Source organism: Mixophyes fleayi, chromosome 3 (assembly GCF_038048845.1).
Source record: "Mixophyes fleayi isolate aMixFle1 chromosome 3, aMixFle1.hap1, whole genome shotgun sequence".
Lineage (NCBI taxonomy): Eukaryota > Metazoa > Chordata > Amphibia > Anura > Limnodynastidae > Mixophyes > Mixophyes fleayi.
The window spans coordinates 53,240,606-53,260,137 of record NC_134404.1 but is presented as its reverse complement, the minus strand read 5'-3'; the positions used below and the strand labels follow the sequence as shown (position 1 = coordinate 53,260,137).

General features: G+C 42.9%; 1 long non-coding RNA gene across 1 annotated transcript in view; it reads left to right on the top strand.

The window, feature by feature from the left end:
• Positions 1-18,198, top strand: part of LOC142142638 (uncharacterized) — a 151,174-nt gene extending 132,976 nt beyond the window's left edge. Inside the window, exon 2 of the long non-coding RNA XR_012689255.1 lies at positions 17,622-18,198. This is a non-coding gene — a long non-coding RNA (uncharacterized LOC142142638). The remainder of the gene's footprint in view (positions 1-17,621) is intronic.
• The last annotated feature ends 1,334 nt before the right edge of the window (positions 18,199-19,532 follow it).

The window sequence follows — 19,532 nt, the reverse complement described above, 5'->3', positions numbered from 1 at the left end:
GTTTGTGATTGTATCTCTGACGTTGATTGGTGCTTTCTTCGTCCTTTGGGTATATATTATGGTTTTAATAAAAAATAGTTTTCATGTTCTTTCGTACACAAGATGGCTATTTGTTTCTGCTGTATTAGAGAGGTTTAAAGTAGAGATGGGTGGGTCCGGTTCCCCGAGAACCGAACCCACCCGAACTTTGGGTATCCGAGTACCGAGCTGAGTAGCTCGGTACTCTCCCGCCTGCTCCGAATCCAAATCAAGGCCGAACGTCATCGTGACGTCGTTTGATCTCGTTGCTCGGTTCTCACGATACTTCAAGATTATAAATACCTGCCACCACAGCAATCCATCGCCATTTGACAGAGGGAGAGAGCAGGGTGTAGTCACAGGCTGATTAGAGCAGGGACAGAGAATACAATATTCTTGTTCCAATTGCTGTAACATAAATCGCTAGAGAAGAGAGGAGGATAGAGGTTTATTTTTATTTTTTAATATTTGGCACTCCCCAGTGCTTTTGGGGTGTCACCCATAATTGTGCATAAATATTTCTGGCTGTCAAAATTACTATCTGTCAGCAGCATCGACCAAATAATTTTTAGCACTCCCTAGTGCTTTTGGGGTGTCCCCCATAATTGTGCATAAATATTTCTGGCTGTCAAAAGTCATATTTGTCAGCAGTATCTTACCAAATAATTTTTACCACTACAAGTGCTTTGTGCTCAGAATGGATTCAAAGCAGTCCACATATGATCAGAATGAGCAACCAGGTTCTGTCACCAGTCCTGATGTTAGTGTTCCCAGTACGTCATCTGGGCAAGGCGATGTCAAACTACACAGTGTTTCTAAATCAGTCCAAAAAACAAAACCCCCAAAAAATTTTACTGTGTTGAAGCAAAAAAGTAAATGTTACTGAGCAAAAGTTAAGTGCCAATAAAAAAAAAATTGCCAACATGCCATTCTACACACGCAGTGGCAAAGAGAGAATGAGGCCTTCACCTTTGCCTATTAGTGGCAGATCCCAAAAAGTTACCGAGCCTACAATTGGTGCACAACTACTGTTACGCGTCAAAGCCGAGCTGCAAGATAACAGTAAGGCATTAGAGGATAATGTTTGCTCTGATACACAAATGACACCAATCCTTGTGGAGAGTCCATCTAACAGTGGGATGTCTAATCGTGAACATTCTGCTGATGTGTGCCTTAATTGCCCGAGTGTAGCCGGTGATACCCAAATTGAGGATGCCACTTTGGAATTAGAAGAGGATGAGGGAGAGATTTGTGTAGGCGACGTGGGCGCTAATGAGGATGTTGATGAGGATGATGTTGTTTGTGTAAGTCCTGCACCAGTGGCAGCAGTTCTGGCACGTGACAAGAAAAAGGTCATTGTCATGCCTGGGCATAAAACAAAAAAATCCACTTCTTATGTGTGGAATTATTTCTACCCAAATCCAGACAACAATTGTATAGTCATTTGTAGTGTATGTCAAGCCACAGTCAGTCGAGGGAGGGACCTTAACCATCTTGGAACCTCGTCTATGTTATGCCATTTAACGAGAGTTCATGGCAAAGTGTTGGGAAAAGCTGAAAGTTCTTCCAAAAAAAATACAAGCACTCCATCATCAGCTAAGACCCTCCGGTCACCGACATCCCGACGGCTACAAAATACACCCACCACACCATCCTCATCAATATCCTCAGTAGCGCTCGGAGTTAGCCCGGCATCTAAGGATGAGCGGGCTCGGATTCCGCTAATCGGAGCCCACCCGAACAGTGCGGATCCGACGGGATCCGAGCATTGTTCGGGTACTTACGGCCGCCAATTCAATCCAAAACGAGGCTATGGCATCCAAGTCTCGCGTCTGATCTCGCGAGACTCGGATGTCATAAATACTCACCTTGCGGCCGCCATCTTCATTTCGCCTGACATCAGGGAAGAGGGAGGGTGTATAGTGTAGTGGTGCTCTTTACTTGTGTCTAATGCTCTGTCCTTGCTGAGTCCAGTGGTGCATCAGTCCAGTGCTCTGTCCTTGCTGAGTCCAGTGGTGCATCAGTCCAGTGCTCTGTCCTTGCTGAGTCCAGTGGTGCATCAGTCCAGTGCTCTGTCCTTGCTGAGTCCAGTGGTGCATCAGTCCAGTGCTCTGTCCTCGCTGAGTCCAGTGGTGCATCAGTCCAGTGCTCTGTCCTTGCTGAGTCTAGTGGTGCATCAGTCCAGTGCTCTGTCCTTGCTGAGTACAGTGGTGCTTTTGTCCTGTGCTCTGTGCTGCTGAGTACAGTGGTGCTTTTGTCCTGTGCTTTGTTCTGCTAAGTGCATAGTTAATTTAAAAGTATTAAAAAATCTTTAAAAAAATTGTAAAAAATAAAAAAAAATTCATACAAAAATCATTTAAAAAAAAAATATATTTTTTTAAAAAGTATAAATAAAATTCTTGCAGTCCAGAAACATTAATACTGCAATCTATAAAAAATTGTTCACTGTTCTTGCAGTCCAGAAACATTAATACTGCAATCTATAAAAAATTGTTCACTGTTCTTGCAGTCCAGAAACATTAATACTGCAATCTATTAAAAATTGTTCACTGTTCTTGCAGTCCAGAAACATTAATACTGCAATATATAAAAAATTGTTCACTGTTCTTGCAGTCCGGAAACATTAATACTGCAATCTATTAAAAATTGTTCACTGTTCTTGCAGTCCAGAAACATTAATACTGCAATCTATTAAACATTGTTCACTGTTCTTGCAGTCCAGAAACATTAATACTGCAATATATAAAAAAATGTTCACTGTTCTTGCAGTCTGGAAACATTAATACTGCAATCTATTAAAAATTGTTCTCTGTTCTTGCAGTCCAGAAACATTTATACTGCAATCTATTAAAAATTGTTCACTGTTCCAGCAGTATTTAAAAAATAGTACTGTAATACAATGTGTGCTGCATATAATGGAGTATCAAAATTTGGAGGATAAAGTAGGGAAAGATCAAGACCCACTTCCTTCTAATGCTGAACCTGCTGCCACTATTCATAACATAGACGATGAAATGCCATCAACGTCGTCTGACAAGGCCGATGCCCAATCTCCTAGTAGAGGGCATGTAAAATCCAAAAAGCCAAAGTTCACTACGATTAGTAAAAAAAGAAAATTCAAATCATCAGAGGAGAAACGTAAACTTGCCAATATGCCATTTACGACACGGAGTGGCAAGGAACGGCTTAGGCCCTGGCCCGTGTTCATGACTAGTGGTTCAGCTTCACCCAAGGATCTAAGCCCTCCTCCTCCCCACCCCTCTAAAAAATTGAAGAGACTTAAGCTGTCATCAACAACACAGCAAACAACTCTGCCTTCTAAAGAGATGGCATCACAAATCCCCAAGGCGAGACCAAGGGTGTTGGTGGTTGCGAAGCCTGACCTTCCCATCACTGTACGGGAAAAGGTGGCTCCTTCCACCATTTGCAGCACGCCCTCTGCATATGCTGGAAGGATCACCCACAGTCCAGTTACAGATTTGGCTAATGAAGGTGTGAATGTTGCACACCGGGAGGAGGATATTGATGTAGCTGGCGCTGAGGAGGAACTTGACGAGGAGGATGCTGATGTGGTTATCATAAATGAGCCACCAGGGGGGGAAACAGTTGTTGTCCATGGGATGAAAAAGCCCATCTTCATGCCTGGTCAGAAGACCAAAAAATCCACCTCTTCTGTCTGGAGTTATTTTTATCCCAATCCGGACAACAAATGTATGGCCATATGTAGCTTATGTAAAGCTCAAATAAGCAGGGGTAAGGATCTTGGCCACCTAGGGACATCCTCCCTTTTACATCACCTGAAGAACCTTCATAATTCAGTGTTTAGTTCAGGACCTGTGGCTAGGACCGTCAACAGTCCAGGAACACCTAAATCCCTTGGTCCTGTTGGATACACACCACCAACACCCTCCTCGTCAACTTCCTCCACGATCTCCATCAGAATTAGTCCTGCAGGCCATGTCACCAGCCAGACTGAGTCCTCTTCAATACGGGATTCATCTGAGGAATCCTGCAGCGGTATGCCTACTACTGCTGCTGCTGCTGGTAGTCGGTCATCTTTCCAGAGGGGAAGTCGCAAGAACGCTACGTCTTTCACCAAACAGTTGACCGTCCAACAGTCATTTGCCATGACCACAAAGTACGACAGTAGTCACCCTATTGCAAAGCGGTAACAGCTATGTTGGTGTTAGACGTGCGTCCGGTGTCCGCCATCAGTGGAGTGGGATTTAGACGGTTGATGGAGGTATTGTGTCCCCGGTACCAAATCCCGTCGAGATTCCACTTCACTAGGCAGGCGATACCCGGGATGTACAGAGAAGTACGAAAAAGTGTCCTCAGTGCTCTGAAAAATGCGGTTGTACCCACTGTCCACCTAACCACTGACATGTGGACAAGTGGTTCTGGGAAAACGAAGGACTACATGACTGTGACAGCCCACTGGGTAGATGCATCGCCTTCCGCAGCAACAGCAGCAGCTGCATCAGTAGCAGCATCTCCACAACGGCTGCTCGTTCCAAGGCAGGCAACGTTGTGTATCACCGGTTTTAATAAGAGGCACAACGCTGACAACCTCTTAGAGAAACTGAGGAAAATAATCTCTCAGTGGCTTACCCCACTTAGACTCTCCTGAGGATTTGTGGTGTCAGACAACGCCAGTAACATTGTGCGGGCATTACATATGGGCAATTTCCAGCACGTCCCATGTTTTGCCCACACCGTTAATTTGATGGTGCAGCATTACCTGAAGAGCGACAGGGGTGTGCAGGAGATGCTTGCGGTGGCCCGCAAAATTGCTGGACACTTTCGGCATTCTGCCAGTGCCTACTGCAGACTCGAGCAACATCAAAAAAGTCTGAACCTGCCCTGCCATCACCTCAAACAAGAGGTTGTGACGCGCTGGAACTCCACCCTCTATATGCTGCAGAGAATGGAGGAGCAGCAAAAGGCCATTCAAGCCTACACAGCCACCTACGACATAGGAAAAGGAGTGGGGATGCGCCTTAGTCAAGCGCATTGGAGACTGATTTCCGTGTTGTGCAAGGTTCTCCAGCCGTTTGAACTTGCCACACGAGAAGTCAGTTCCGATACTGCCAGCTTGAGTCAGGTGATTCCCCTGATCAGGCTGTTGCAGAAGCAGCTGGAGAAAGTGAGGGAGGAGCTGTTAAAGCATTGCGATTCCACCAAGCATGTAGCTCTTGTGGATGAAGCCCTTCATACGCTTTGCCAGGATCCGAGGGTGGTCACTCTTTTAAAGTCAGAGGAATACATTCTGGCCACCGTGTTGGATCCTCGGTTTAAAGCGTATGTTGTGTCTCTGTTTCCGGTGGACACAAGTCTACAGAGGTGCAAAGACCTGCTGGTCAGGAGAGTGTCCTCTGAAGAGGACCGAGACATGCCAACAGCTCCTCCTTCATTTTCTTCAACACCTGTGGCTGCGAGGAAAAAGCTCAGTTTTCCTAAAAGACCGCTGGCGGAGATGCTGAGAACATCTGGTCCGGACTGAAGGACCTGCCAACCATAGCAGACATATCTACTTTTGCTGCATTGGATGCTGTCACAATTGAAAAAATGGTGGAGGATTACATTGCTGACACCATCCAAATAGACATGTCAGACAGTCCATATTCTTACTGGCAGGAGAAGCCCCTGTACAAACTGGCTCTATTTTACCTGAGTTGTCCCCCCTCCAGTGTGTACTCGGAAAGAGTTTTTAGTGCAGCGGGGAACCTGGTCAGTGAGCGGCGAAGGAGGTTGCTTCCGCAAAACGTTGAAAAAATGATGTTCATAAAAATTAATTATCAATTCCTCAATCAAGAACAGCACTGCCCTCCAGAGACTACAGAGGGACCTGTGGTTGTGGAGTCCAGCGGGGACGAATTGATAATGTGTGTGGATGAGGAAGTACACACTGAAGGGGGCGAGGAATCAGAGGATGAGGATGAGGATGACATCTTGCCTCAGTAGAGCCAGTTTAGTTTGTACAGGGAGAGATGAACAGCTTTTTTGGTGTGGGGGGCCCAAACAAACCAATCATTTCAGCCACATTTGTTTGGTAGGCCCTGTCGCTGAAATGATTGGTTTGTTAAAGTGTGCATGTCCTATTTCAACAACATAAGGGTGGGTGGGAGGACACAAGGACAATTCCATCTTGCACCTCTTTTTTTTCTTTGCCAGCTCGTTTTGTGGGGGTCCAAACAAACCAATCATTTCAGCCACAGTTTTGTAGGCCCTGTCGCTGAAATGATTGGTTTGTTAAAGTGCGCATGTCCTATTTCAACAACATAAGGGTGGGTGGGAGGACCCAAGGACAATTCCATCTTGCACCTCTTTTTTTTTCTTTGCCAGCTCGTTTTGTGGGGGTCCAAACAAACCAATCATTTCAGCCACAGTTTTGTAGGCCCTGTCGCTGAAATGATTGGTTTGTTAAAGTGCGCATGTCCTATTTCAACAACATAAGGGTGGGTGGGAGGACCCTGGGTGGGAGGACCCAAGGACAATTCCATCTTGCACCTCTTTTTTTTCTTTGCCAGCTCGTTTTGTGGGGGTCCAAACAAACCAATCATTTCAGCCACAGTTTTGTAGGCCCTGTCGCTGAAATGATTGGTTTGTTAAAGTGCGCATGTCCTATTTCAACAACATCAGGGTGGGTGGGAGGGCCCAAGGACAATTCCAGCTTGCACCTGTTTTTGGGCCATTATGTGCTCTTTGGGGCCTAGTTTTTCAAACTGCCATCCTGTCTGCCACTGCAGTGCCACTCCTAGATGGGCCACGTGTTTGCGCCGCCCACTTGTGTCGCTCAGCTTAGACATCCAGCTACCTCGGTGCAACCTTTTGGACTAAAAACAATATTGTGAGGTGTAAGGTGTTCAGAATAGACTGGAAATTAGTGGAAATGAATGTTATTGAGGTTAATAAAAGTGTAGGAGTGAAAAAAAAAACAAAATAATTGATTTTAGCACTTTTTATGGGTTTTTTTAAAAAAAAATCAGAACCCAAAACCCGAAATCAGAACCAAAACCTTTCGTGGGGTGTTTTGGCAAAACAAATCAGAACAAAAAACTCAAGCTAATCAGAACCCAAAACCCAAAACCCAAAACCCCAAAAGTGGCCGGTGCACACCCTTACCGGCATCCCACTTAATAAGGCTGGATGACTCCTGCACTATTAGTGATTCCTCTGAAGAAATCGTTAGTTCCACTGCTGCTGCTGCTGCTGCTGTTGCTGCTGCTGGGGGTGAATCGTCAGCCCAGAGGCAGGTCAAGAAAATGAGCAGTCCTACTTTTCAGCAATTAACTGTGAAACAATCATTTGCTAGGGGAAGCAAATAAGACAGCAGTTACCCAGTCGCCAAGCGAATCACAGACGCCATGGCTGCAATGTTAGTGTTAGATCTGCGTCCAATATCCACAATAAATGCAGCTGGTTTTTCACAGTTAATTGAGGTTTTGTGTCCGCGTTACAGAATTCGATCGCGACACCATTTCTCCCGTAAAGCAATTCCACAACTATACCAAAAAGTGTGTAAAAATCTTGAGATTGCGCTGAAAAATGCCATTGGAAGTGGCCAAACCAAAGACTATATGACTGTGACATCCCACTGGGTTGGTCATTCACCTTCACCAGCAGGAACAGCAGCAGAATTTACACCACTACGTAACATTTGTCACAGGCAGGCCACTCTTTGTATCACCGGCTTCACTAACAGGCATACAGCTGACAAATTGTTACGCAAACTAAGATATGTCATTTCTGATAACGCCAACAATATAATGCGAGCATTACAGCTGGGTGATTTCCAACATATTCCCTGTTTTGCTCACACCATTAACTTGGTGGTGCAGAGCTTCCTACGAAATAACCGTGAGGTGCAGGAGATGCTTTCGGTGGCCCGTAAAATTTCAGGCCATTTCAGGCATTCAGCCACAGTATGTAGGAGATTACAGCAGCTCCAAGAGCAGTTTAACTTGCCCTCCCACCAACTTAAGCAAGAGGTGGTAACTAGGTGGAATTCCACCCTGTACATGCTTCAGAGGATGGAGGAACAGCGCATAGCCATCCAAGCATATTGCACAAGCCATGACATTGGGAAAGGAGGGGGGATGTATTTCACTCTTGCACAGTGGGGAATCCTTTCAGTGCTGTGCAAGGTGCTGAAACCATTTGAAGTTGTGACGTGTGAGGTGAGTGCAGACTCTGCTAGTTTGAGCCAATTTATTCCTTTAATTAGACTATTGGAAAAGTAGCTTGAGAAACTGAAGGAGGAGCTGAAAGCAAGCAATTCAGCAAAGTATGTTGGCCTTGTCGATCAAGTACTTCATTCGCTTCACAATGATCCTCGAGTTATTAAGATCTTGAACTCGGATCAGTACGTTTTGGCCACTGTGCTTGATCCAAGGTTTAAAACCTACATTGAGTGTTTACTTGTAAATGAGCGTGAACTTTTAAAAGGAGCTATTGCTCAGCAAATTGGCCGCTGAACTGGGCCTCGGCTTGACGACGTGTCCTCCTTCACTTTCTCAAGCTGCTGCTGCTCGTAAAAATTTTAATTTCTTAAGAAGAAGCAGGGAAGATGCAGGGGGCAGACCAGAACAATTTAACATCTAGGCTGGTTTGAAGGAATTTTCAAAAAAATGTGTCACTTTGCCCATAACTCCATCCAATACGAGTATAAACATGCAAAGGATGGTGGAGGATTACTTTCAAGAGGTAGTTGATATGGAAATGTCAGACAGTCCCTTTCTTTACTGGGAAGAAAAGCAGGCCATTTGGAAACCCATGTACAAACTTGCTTTGCAATACTTAAGCTGCCCACCCTCCAGTGTGTACTCTGAACGAGTGTTCAGCACAGCAGGGAAATTTGTTAGTGATCGCCGTAGAAGGTTACTTCCCAAAAATGTGGAGAAAATGATGTTTATAAAAATGAACTACATCTTCCACGAGGAAGGCCTTCACCATCCAAGACATCCAAGCACTGGCTGCTCTCTAATGGCGGATTCAAGCGGCGATGAATTGATAGTCTGCGATGATGACGTACACACTGATGAGGGTGAGGATGAAGCTGAAGATGATGACGATAGCAACTTTTTAAAACTTGTAGGGTGTAGGGTGCAATCTACCCCCAAAGAGGAAAGGGACTTGTGGCATTTCCATATCACGTACCGTCTTGAAAGGCTGCTGTTTGGGCAATTTCTCCTTAAGGGTAGTGTGTCATAGACAGAGTGACCCCAAACTGGCTTTGTCCATTTCTCTTAATATTGTACAGTCTATAACGGCTGAATTTTTTTGTATTTTCGACAAGTGGAGGGGGGCCTAGAGAGCCAGAAGCCAAACTGGCTTTGTCCATTTCAATTAATATTGTACAGTCTATAACGGCTGAATTTTTTTGTATTTTCGACAAGTGGAAGGGGACCTAGAGAGCCAGAAACCAAACTGGCTTTGTACATTTTCAATTAATATTGTACAGTCTATAACGGCTGAATTTTTTTGTATTTTCGACAAGTGGAGGGGGACTTAGAGAGCCAGAAACCAAACTGGCTTTTTCTATTTCAATTAATATTGTACAGTCTATAACGGCTGAATTTTTTTTTTTTTTAAACAAGTGGAGGGGGGCTTATAGAGACAGAAAGCAAACTGCCTTTTTCCATTTCTTTACATATTTAACTATAAGTGTAGGGTGTAATATACTTCCAAAGACGATGGCTGCATTGCCAATATGCAAAGATGGAGAGGAAGACAATATGTTTTGTGTGTAGAATAAATGAAGGCCTATCTACCAGGATTTAATCTGTTTTTTGGATGATTTATTACCTCTACAATTAGATTACTTATCTATGAAACAGTTGGAGCACTAAATTTGGTTATTTTAGGCCCAAAAACATTGATTTTCCAACAAAATAGCAAAACAAAACCAAAACCAAAACCAAAACACGCAAGGGCGGTTTTGCAAAACCAAAAACCAAAACCAAAACACGAAGGTAATCCAGATCCAAAACCGAATACAAAACCAAAACACGGGGGTCAGTGACCATCTCTAGTTTAAAGTATTACTGATGCACAATAGCAAATGCATTTGGTGCACATAAAATGAATGGATAAAAAAATGGACAGAAGTGAAACGTAAATCCCTGTGACGTGTGCTGGGCATAAACTGGGTACATATGTCATTGATGCAGACATGTACAGATCCTAAGATGCAAATGGCTCAACACATGGAAGTAAATAAGCTATTTTTAGATGCAGCTTTTTTTAGTGTAAATTATGCAGAATTTGCGTCCGACTCTGCATCGAGCCCTAAATATCCAATGATTATTCACCATTTATCACAGTGATGGGCAGCCTTATGCACTTCAGGGACCGCATGGGCAGCCATCTAAGCTTAAAAAGAGCCCTGCACTACCCTAAAGGGAAGATTCAATTGGCAGCGATGTGGCATGCTGACATCACCCTGATGTCAGCTGCGCACAATGCCATCAATTATGGTAGGAATCTCCGCTCATTTTTACTCACACCGCTATGTGGTAGGAGGAAAAATGAGATTCCCACCATAACATCAGTACAATACGTCTTATCCCTTTAACCCTATTTTTAGTCTATACAATGTGGGCAACCCCATCTTGCACCCCAGTCTGTACATGGAGAGTGCAGAGAATCTATGTCTTTTTTTGTTTATACAATGTAAGTCCCATCACTCTTGCACCCCATTCTTTACATTAATTAATTCCAACTTGTGTCAGGTGAGTCCCAGGTCTCCCATGGCTGCTAGTGCTTGGGAAAGACTTGCCTTTAAAAGCTGTGTGCAGGTTAGCCTTTAGCCCAGATAAAAAAAGCATAGCATTTGATCATGTTAGGACTGACCAGAATGGGAAGACTTTGGCGTGAGTTGGTCAGCTCAACATATATTACAATATGTGGAACTAACATTCCCTGTTTTAAATATAGAAAAGTAGTTAATACAGCATTAATTATGTGTTTGGAGAGTGTAGAATAACCCTGTTTTTTCTATACAATGTGGGCAACCCCCTCTTCCACCGGATTCTGTACATGGAGTGCAGAGGATCAATGTCCTTGTTTGATTATATAGATATATATACACAGTACTGTGCACAAGTTTTAGGTAGGTGTGGAAAAAATGCTGCAAAGTAAGAATACATTAAAAAATAGAAGTGTTAATAGTTTATTTTTTTATCAATTAACAAAATGCAAAGTAAATGAACAGAAGAGAAATCTAAATTAAAGCAATATTTGGTGTGACCACCCTTTGCCTTCAAAACAGCATCAATGCATCAAATTTTCTGGGTACACTTGCACACAGTTTTTGAAGGAACTTGGCAGGGAGGTTGTTCCAGAAATCTTGGAGAACTAACCACAGATCTTCGTTGGATGTAGACTTGCACAAATGCTTCTGTCTCTTCATGTAATCCCATACAGACTCGATGATGTTGAGATCAGGGCTCTCTGGGGGCCATATCATCACTTCCAGTACTCCTTGTTCTTCTTTACGGTGAAGATAGTTCTTAATGACATTGACTGTATGTTTGGAGTCCTTGTCCTGCTGCAGAATAAAGTCTGAGCCAATCAGACGCCTCCCTGATGGTACTGCATGATGGATAGGTATTTGCCTGTATTTCTCCGCATTGACGACACCATTAATCCTGACCAAAACCTCCACCATGCTTCACTGTTGCCTGAAGACACTCATTATTGTAATGGTCTCCAGCTTGTCATATTCCCGGAGAATTCACTGAATTATTTAATTAAGATCTCACTGGCTCCCAGTGGTTAGTTTATTTCTGCATTCTCATGGATATGGTCCAGTTTAGATTGGAAGCCGGGGGGTAAATGTATTATCGTACGGTTTTGTCAACTCGCGGAGTTCGGCGAGTTGACAGCTTAAATTTAAAGCGGCGCTGCCTTGTAAAGTGAAACTTCCCTTTACAAGGCATCGCCGCTTTAAATTTAAGCTGTCAACTCGCCGAACTCCCGCGAGTTGACAAAACCGGACAATAATACATTTACCCCCTGGTGAGAGAAACCTGCACTCCAGTACAAATAGATCCAGCTTAACTTGATCTTATGTTATCTGATATATGAGCTACTGCATAGTCAGTCCAATGAATCCTAGTGTTAGCAATAAGGGCATACTTGCCCCCATTTTGGGCCTCCCTGCCAATGGGAAAATGTGGGTTGATGAGATTAGTGGCATCACGGCCCTGCCAATTGCATCATGAGGAAGAGAAGTATAATCCGGTAGGGTGACCTACAGTACTACGAGTCAGGGAAGAGCAAGGAGATTTTGGGAGAGCAAGTGAGCAAGTATGAATAAGGTAGACTCAGGTTAGCCTCACTGAGGTCTCTATGGTTAAAGAAAAACTAAAAACAGAATATGGAGAATACGATATATTCCTTTATTTTAGAGCATTGTAGCAGACCTTGAGTACAGCTTAGACACATATCTAGCATTGTGCACTTCAGAGAATTAAAACTGCAAATAATCATAGACAGAATCTTATAAAACAGTTCTTAATATTGCATGCTTTTTTCAATATTCTGAAACAGAAATATATTTCTTCCAATAGAAAGTCCCATGTTACCTGAAACTAGAGATGCTCACTGACCCCCGTGTTTTAGTTTTGGTTTTGGTTTTGGATCTGGATTACCGTCGTGTTTTGTTTTGGTTTTGCCAAACCACCATTGCATGTTTTGGTTTTGTTTGGTTTTGTTTTGCTATTTTGTTCAAACATCAATGTTTTTGGTCATAAAAGAACCAAATTTAGTGCTCCACCTGTTTCTTGGATAAGTAATGTAGTTGTAAAGCTAATAAATTATAGAAAAAAACAGTTTAATTCCTGGTAGGCCTTCATTAATTCTACACACAAACCAGATTGTCTTCCTCTTCCGCATATTGGCAATGCAGCCATCATCTTTGGATGTATATTACACCCTAAACTTATAGTTAAATATGTAAAGAAATGGATAAAGGCAGTTTGCTTTCTGTCTCTCTAGGCCCCCCTCCACTTGTAGAAAATACTCAAAAATTCAGGCGTTATAGACTGTACAATATTAATTGAAATGGACAAATGCAGTTTGGTTTCTGTCTCTCTAGGCCCCCCTCCACTTGTCGAAAATACCAAAAAATTCAGCCGTTATAGACTGTACAATATTAATTGAAGTGGAGAAAGCCAGTTTGGTTTCTGTCTCTCTAGGCCCCCCACCACTTGTATAAAATACCAAAAAATTCAGCCGTTATAGACTGTACAATATTAAGAGAAATGGACAAAGCCAGTTTGGGGTCACTCTGTGTATGACAACCTACCCTTAAGGAGAAATTGCCCAAACAGCAGCCTTTCAAGATGGTACGTGATATGGAAATGCCCCAAGTCCCTTTCCTCTTTGGGGGTAGATCGCACCCTACACTTAAATAGAAAGTTTTAAAAAGATGTTATCGGCATCATCTTCAGCTTCATCCTCACCCTCATCAGTGTGTACGTCATCATCACACACTAATAATTCATCGCCGCTTGAATCCGCCATTAGAGAACAGTCAGTGCTTGGATGTCTTGGATGGTGAAGGCCTTCCTCGTGGAAGATGTAGTTCATTTTTATAAACATCATTATATATAATCATCATTTTCTCCACATTTTTGGGAAGTAACCTTCTACAGCGATCACTGAATAAGTTCCCTGCTGTGCTGAACACTCGTTCAGAGTACACACTGGAGGGTGGGCAGCTTAAGTATTGCAAAGCAAGTTTGTACATGGGTTTCCAAATGGCCTGCTTTTCTTCCCAGTAAAGAAAAGGACTGTCTGACATTTCCATATCAATTACCTCTTGAAAATAATCCTCCACCATCCTTTGCATGTTAATACTCATATTGGATGGAGTTATGGACAAGGTCACACATTTTTTTGAAAATTCCTTCAAGCCAGCCCAGATGTTAAACTGTTCTGGTCTGCCCTCTGCGTCTTCCCTGCTTTTTTTAAAAAAATTCAATTTTTTACGAGCAGCAGCAGCTTGAGAAACTGAAGGAGGACACATCGTCAAGCCAAGGCCCAGTTCAGCAGACAACTTGCTGAGCAATAGCTCCTTGCAAAAGTTCACATCTTGTTCATTTTGAAGCAAAGACTCAATGTAGGTCTTAAACCTTGGATCAAGCACAGTGGCCAGAACGTACTGATCTGAGTTCAAGATCTTAATAACTCGAGGATCATTGTGAAGCGAATTAAGTACTTGATCGACAAGGTCAACATACTTTGTGGAATTGCTTGCTTTCATCTCCTCCTTCAGTTTTCCCAAGCTGCTTTTCCAATAGTCTAATTAAAGGAATGACTTGGCTCAAACTAGCAGAATCTGCACTCACTTCACACGTCACAACTTCAAATGGTTTCAGCACCTTGAACAACCACAATTAACTGTGAAAAACCAGCTGCGTTTATTGTGGAGATTGGATGCAGATCTAACACTAACATGGCAGCCATGGCGTCTGTGATTCGCTTGGCGACTGGGTGACTGCTGTCATATTTGCTTCCCCTAGCAAATGATTGTTTCACAGTTAATTATTGAAATGTAGGACTGCTCTTTTTCTTGTCCTTCCTCTGGGCTGACGATTCACCCCAACAGCAGCAACAGCAGCTGCAGTGTGGCTAACGCTTTCTTAAGAGGAATCAATAATAGTGCAGGAGTCATCCAGCCTTAATAAGTGGGATGCAGGGCTAACTCCGAGCGCTACTTAGGATATTGATGAGGATGGTGTGGTGGGTGTATTTTGTAGCCGTCGGGATGTCGGTGAGTGCTTGTAATTTTTTTGGAAGAACTTTCAGCTTTTCCCAACACTTTGCCATGAACTCTCGTCAAATGGCGTAACATAGACGAGGTTCCAAGATGGTTAAGGTCCCTCCCTCGACTGACTGTGGCTTGACATACACTACAAATGGCTATACAATTGTTGTCTGGATTGGGGTAGAAATAACTCCACACATAAGAAGTGTATCTTTTTGTTTTATGGCCTGGCATGACAATGGTCTTTTTCTTGTCACGTGCCAGAACTGCTTCCACTGGTGCAGGACTTACACAAACAACCTCATCCTCATCAACATCCTCATTAGCGCCCTTGTCTCCTGTACAAATCTCCCCCTCATCCTCCTCTAATTCTAAAGTGGCATCCTCAATTTGTGCATCTCCCGCTACACTCGGGCTGTTCAGGCACACATCAGCAAAACTGCTGAAAGGCCCCTTCTTTATGGGTACACTAACAGAATGCTCACGATTAGACATCCCACTGTTGGATGGACCGTCCACAGGGATTGGTGTCATTTCTGATTCAGAGCATACATTATCCTCTAATGCCTTACTGTTATCTTTCAGCTCGGCTTTGACGCGTAACAGTAGTTGTGCACCATCATCATCATCACCATTTATTTAGACTCCAAATTACTTGGTTTTGCTTGGCCACGAGTGACCGTACAAGAAGAAGGCTCGGTAACATTTTTGGATCTGCCACTAATAGAGAAAGGCGAAGGCCTCATTCTCTCTTTGCCACTGCGTGTGTAGAATGGCATGTTGGCAATTTTTTCTTTATCGGCAGTTAACTTTTCCTCTGTTACACTTCTTTTTCGCTTCAACACTGTAAATTTTTTTTGGGTGTGTGTTCTTTTTGCCTGATTTCAAAAGACTATGTAGTTTGACATCGCCTTTCCCAGATGACTTACTGGGAGCACTACCATCAGGACTGGTGACAGAATCTGGTTGCTGATTCTGCTCATATGTGGAGTGCTTTGAATCCATTTTAATGAGGCCAAAGCACTTGTAGTGCTAAATATTGTTTTAAATACTGCTGACAAATATGACTTTTGACAGCCAGAAAAATTACAGTATAACACTGGGGAATATGGGACACCCCAAAAGCACTTGTAGCGCTAAAAAATTGTTTTTTATACTGCTGACAAATATAAGTTTTGACAGCCAGAGAAATTACAGAAAAACACTTGGGAATATGGGACACCCCAAAAGCACTTGTAGTGCTAAAAATTGTTTTTTATACTGCTGACAAATATGACTTTTGACAGCCAGAAAAATTAATGCAAAAGAATGGGGAATAAGGGACACCCCAAAAGCACTTGGAGTGCCAGAAATTGAAAAAAAACCCTCCTCTATCCTCCTCTTGCTACTATAACAATTGGTATTAAGATTAGAATTGTATTGAATAGAAACAATAATGTGTCCAATTACTGCTCTGTCCCTGCGCTGATATAGCTTGTGACCTAACCCTGCTCTCTCCCTCTGTCAAATGGCGATGGATTGCTGTGGAGCCTGGTATTTATGCTTTTCAAATCTCGCGAGAACTGAGCTCAGAAATACGAATATGTCACGATGACGTTTTGCCTCGATTTCGATTTCGAATGGGTGGGAGAGTACCGAGCATGCTCGGCTTGGTACTCGGATAGGCTAACTTCGGATGAATTCGGATCTCGGGAAACCGAGCCCGCCCATCTCTACCTGAAACTATCAAGAAACTTGCTTGTGTACTGTAATTGAAAAAGTTACTCACAGTTTAATCAATGCATTATGAAAATTGGATAATTATTTAAATTATAGAGCTTTTTAATACAAAGTACAATGTTCTACATGTTTTCAAAATTGCTAATTTAGAAAAGCAATTTAGCTGTAATGAAAAAATATTTTATACAAAAATAGTTTTAGCTGATACGGCTTCTAATGTCAAGGCCACTACATTTTTATTCTCAAAGGTTACTTCAAATCCAGAACAGAAAACCCATAAAGAAAAGAGATAAACTTTTCATGTCTAGATTAGTGGTCGCTTGGCAGAGCTCATGAGCTGTTATCAGAGGAAGAACTGCATGGTCTCCAGCAAACCTTGTGCTAGACATGTGGGAGTAATAGTTGTTTATTGCAGAGAGCTCACAGCTTATTATCGTCCACAGACTGGTACAGATGAAATTTAAGTGATTCAAGTGTATGTCTAAGCTAAATCAGCTTAATTAATTACAGAATGTTCCTTTAGAATAAAACGAGTAGCAAAACAAACACACAATGCAAATATGAATAATTAGATCTTACAGTATTCATTTAACTTTACCTAATCCTGTAGTCTTAATAGGAATGAGTGGTACATTTATTAAGTGTTCCTTTGTAAAAAAAAAAGTAGAACAATTATTTTTCCAAACTTGTCTCAAAATTAGACTCATTAGCTAAAAAATGATAGACAAATCTAAAATGAGTTACATGCAAACAAAAAACTAGCCAATTTGCTATTGGAGATAGTGCATCATCATCATCATCCTTTATTTATATAGCGCCACTAATTCCACAGCGCTGTACAGAGAACTCATTCACATCAGTCCCTGCCCCATTGGAGCTTACAGTCTAAATTCCCTAATATAGGCATACACTCACAGACAGAGAGGGAGATACTAAGGTCTATTTTTCATAGCAGCCAATTAACCTACCAGTATGATTTCGAAGTGTGGGAGGAAACTAGAGCACCCGGAGGAAACCCACGCAAACACACAAACTCCACACAGATAAGGCCATGGTCGGGAATCGAACTCATGACCCCAGTGCTGTGAGGCAGATGATGAACCACTAGGCCACTGTGCATTCGTTAAGAGGGATATGTTTTATTGTCTTAAGGCTGTTAGATTTCTGTGTATCAGGTTTCCCTATTATTGTGTGACCAGCCCAGCTTGTCATATCTTGGTTACAGCTTTTATAGTGGGACTCCAAGCTGTTCATTCCCATGCATTGACATTAACCAGCCCAGACTATGGGCACTGGTGCTTCGATCAATATCTATATTTTGTTTACATTTTTTTACACTGCAACTGATCATCATTACTATAGATATATACTATACACTCTAAAAGCTCTAAACCACACCTTTGCTACTTATTAATATATAGATAGCATAACATTGTAGAGGATGAATGGTTTTTGTCTGGATATAATTTCTTGAAACTGTCTATTCACAGATTAAACCAGTTGTCCACAGCAGCATTAACCTTCCTGCCAGATATAAGATATTTACACATCTGTCATTCATTGACTGATAAGTACAAAGTGATTAATGTACACATTTATTTATGCACAATTGTTCTAAATGTTGCTTGTACTGTTTGTACTGTAATGGTAATAATAATAATAATAATAAAAATATATGGATAATATTTATATTGCACTTTTCTCCCATGGGCCTGAAATAATGTATTATTTATGAATTGTTAAAAGTAGGACACTGAAATCAATAGTTGCAGAAAGCATAATATATATATATATAGAGCACATGTAGGTTGAGATTCACACATCTGAGTGAATAGTTAAGATTGAGACAGATTTTATTTGCTTATAGAGTACAGAAATCTCTGACCACACATGGATGAAGTTCTGGAGCTTAGCAACAAAATGGCAAAACGTAAACTGTTTTGTTGTGATTAATGGGGAAAAGAAGCAGGTGACAGCACAGTGGCTTAGTGCAGCGGGTTCGCTGCACTAAGCCAAAGTGTGCGCCGCTGCTCCCAGGGGTGCGTGGCGCTCTCACAGGGGTGCCTCAGCCAGGGAAAAAACAAAAACAACCAATCTGGCGGCGCCTTGGACCCAGCATCCTTCTCCCTCCTTGCTTCTTACTGAATGTCGGGCGTGACGTCATCACGTCCAACATATTCAGTGAGGAGCGGCAGGAGAGAGGATGAAGGGGCACAGTGTAATGGTGAAGGGGCACAATGTGCGCATGAAGGGGCACAGTGTTAGCATGATGGGACACAATGCAATGGTGAAGGGGCAGTGTGAGCATGAAGGGACACAGTGTGAGCATGATGGGACACAATGCAATGGTGAAGGGGCAGTGTGAGCATGAAGGGACACAGTGTGAGCATGATGGGACACAATGCAATGGGGAAGGGGCAGTGTGAACATGAAGGGACACAGTGTGAGCATGATGGGACACAATGCAATGGTGAAGGGGCAGTGTGAGCATGAAGGGACACAGTGTGAGCATGATGGGACACAATGCAATGGTGAAGGGGCAGTGTGAATATGAAGGGACACAGTGTGAGCATGATGGGACACAATGCAATGGTGAAGGGGCAGTGTGAGCATGAAGGGACACAGTGTGAGCATGATGGGACACAATGCAATGGTGAAGGGGCAGTGTGAGCATGAAGGGACACAGTGTGAGCATGATGGGACACAATGCAATGGGGAAGGGGCAGTGTGAACATGAAGGGACACAGTGTGAGCATGATGGGACACAATGCAATGGTGAAGGGGCAGTGTGAGCATGAAGGGACACAATGCAATGGTGAAGGGGCAGTGTGAACATGAAGGGACACAGTGTGAGCATGATGGGACACAATGCAATGGTGAAGGGGCAGTGTGAGCATGAAGGGACACAGTGTGAGCATGATGGGACACAATGCAATGGTGAAGGGGCAGTGTGAGCATGAAGGGACACAGTGTGAGCATGATGGGACACAATGCAATGGTGAAGGGGCAGTGTGAGCAT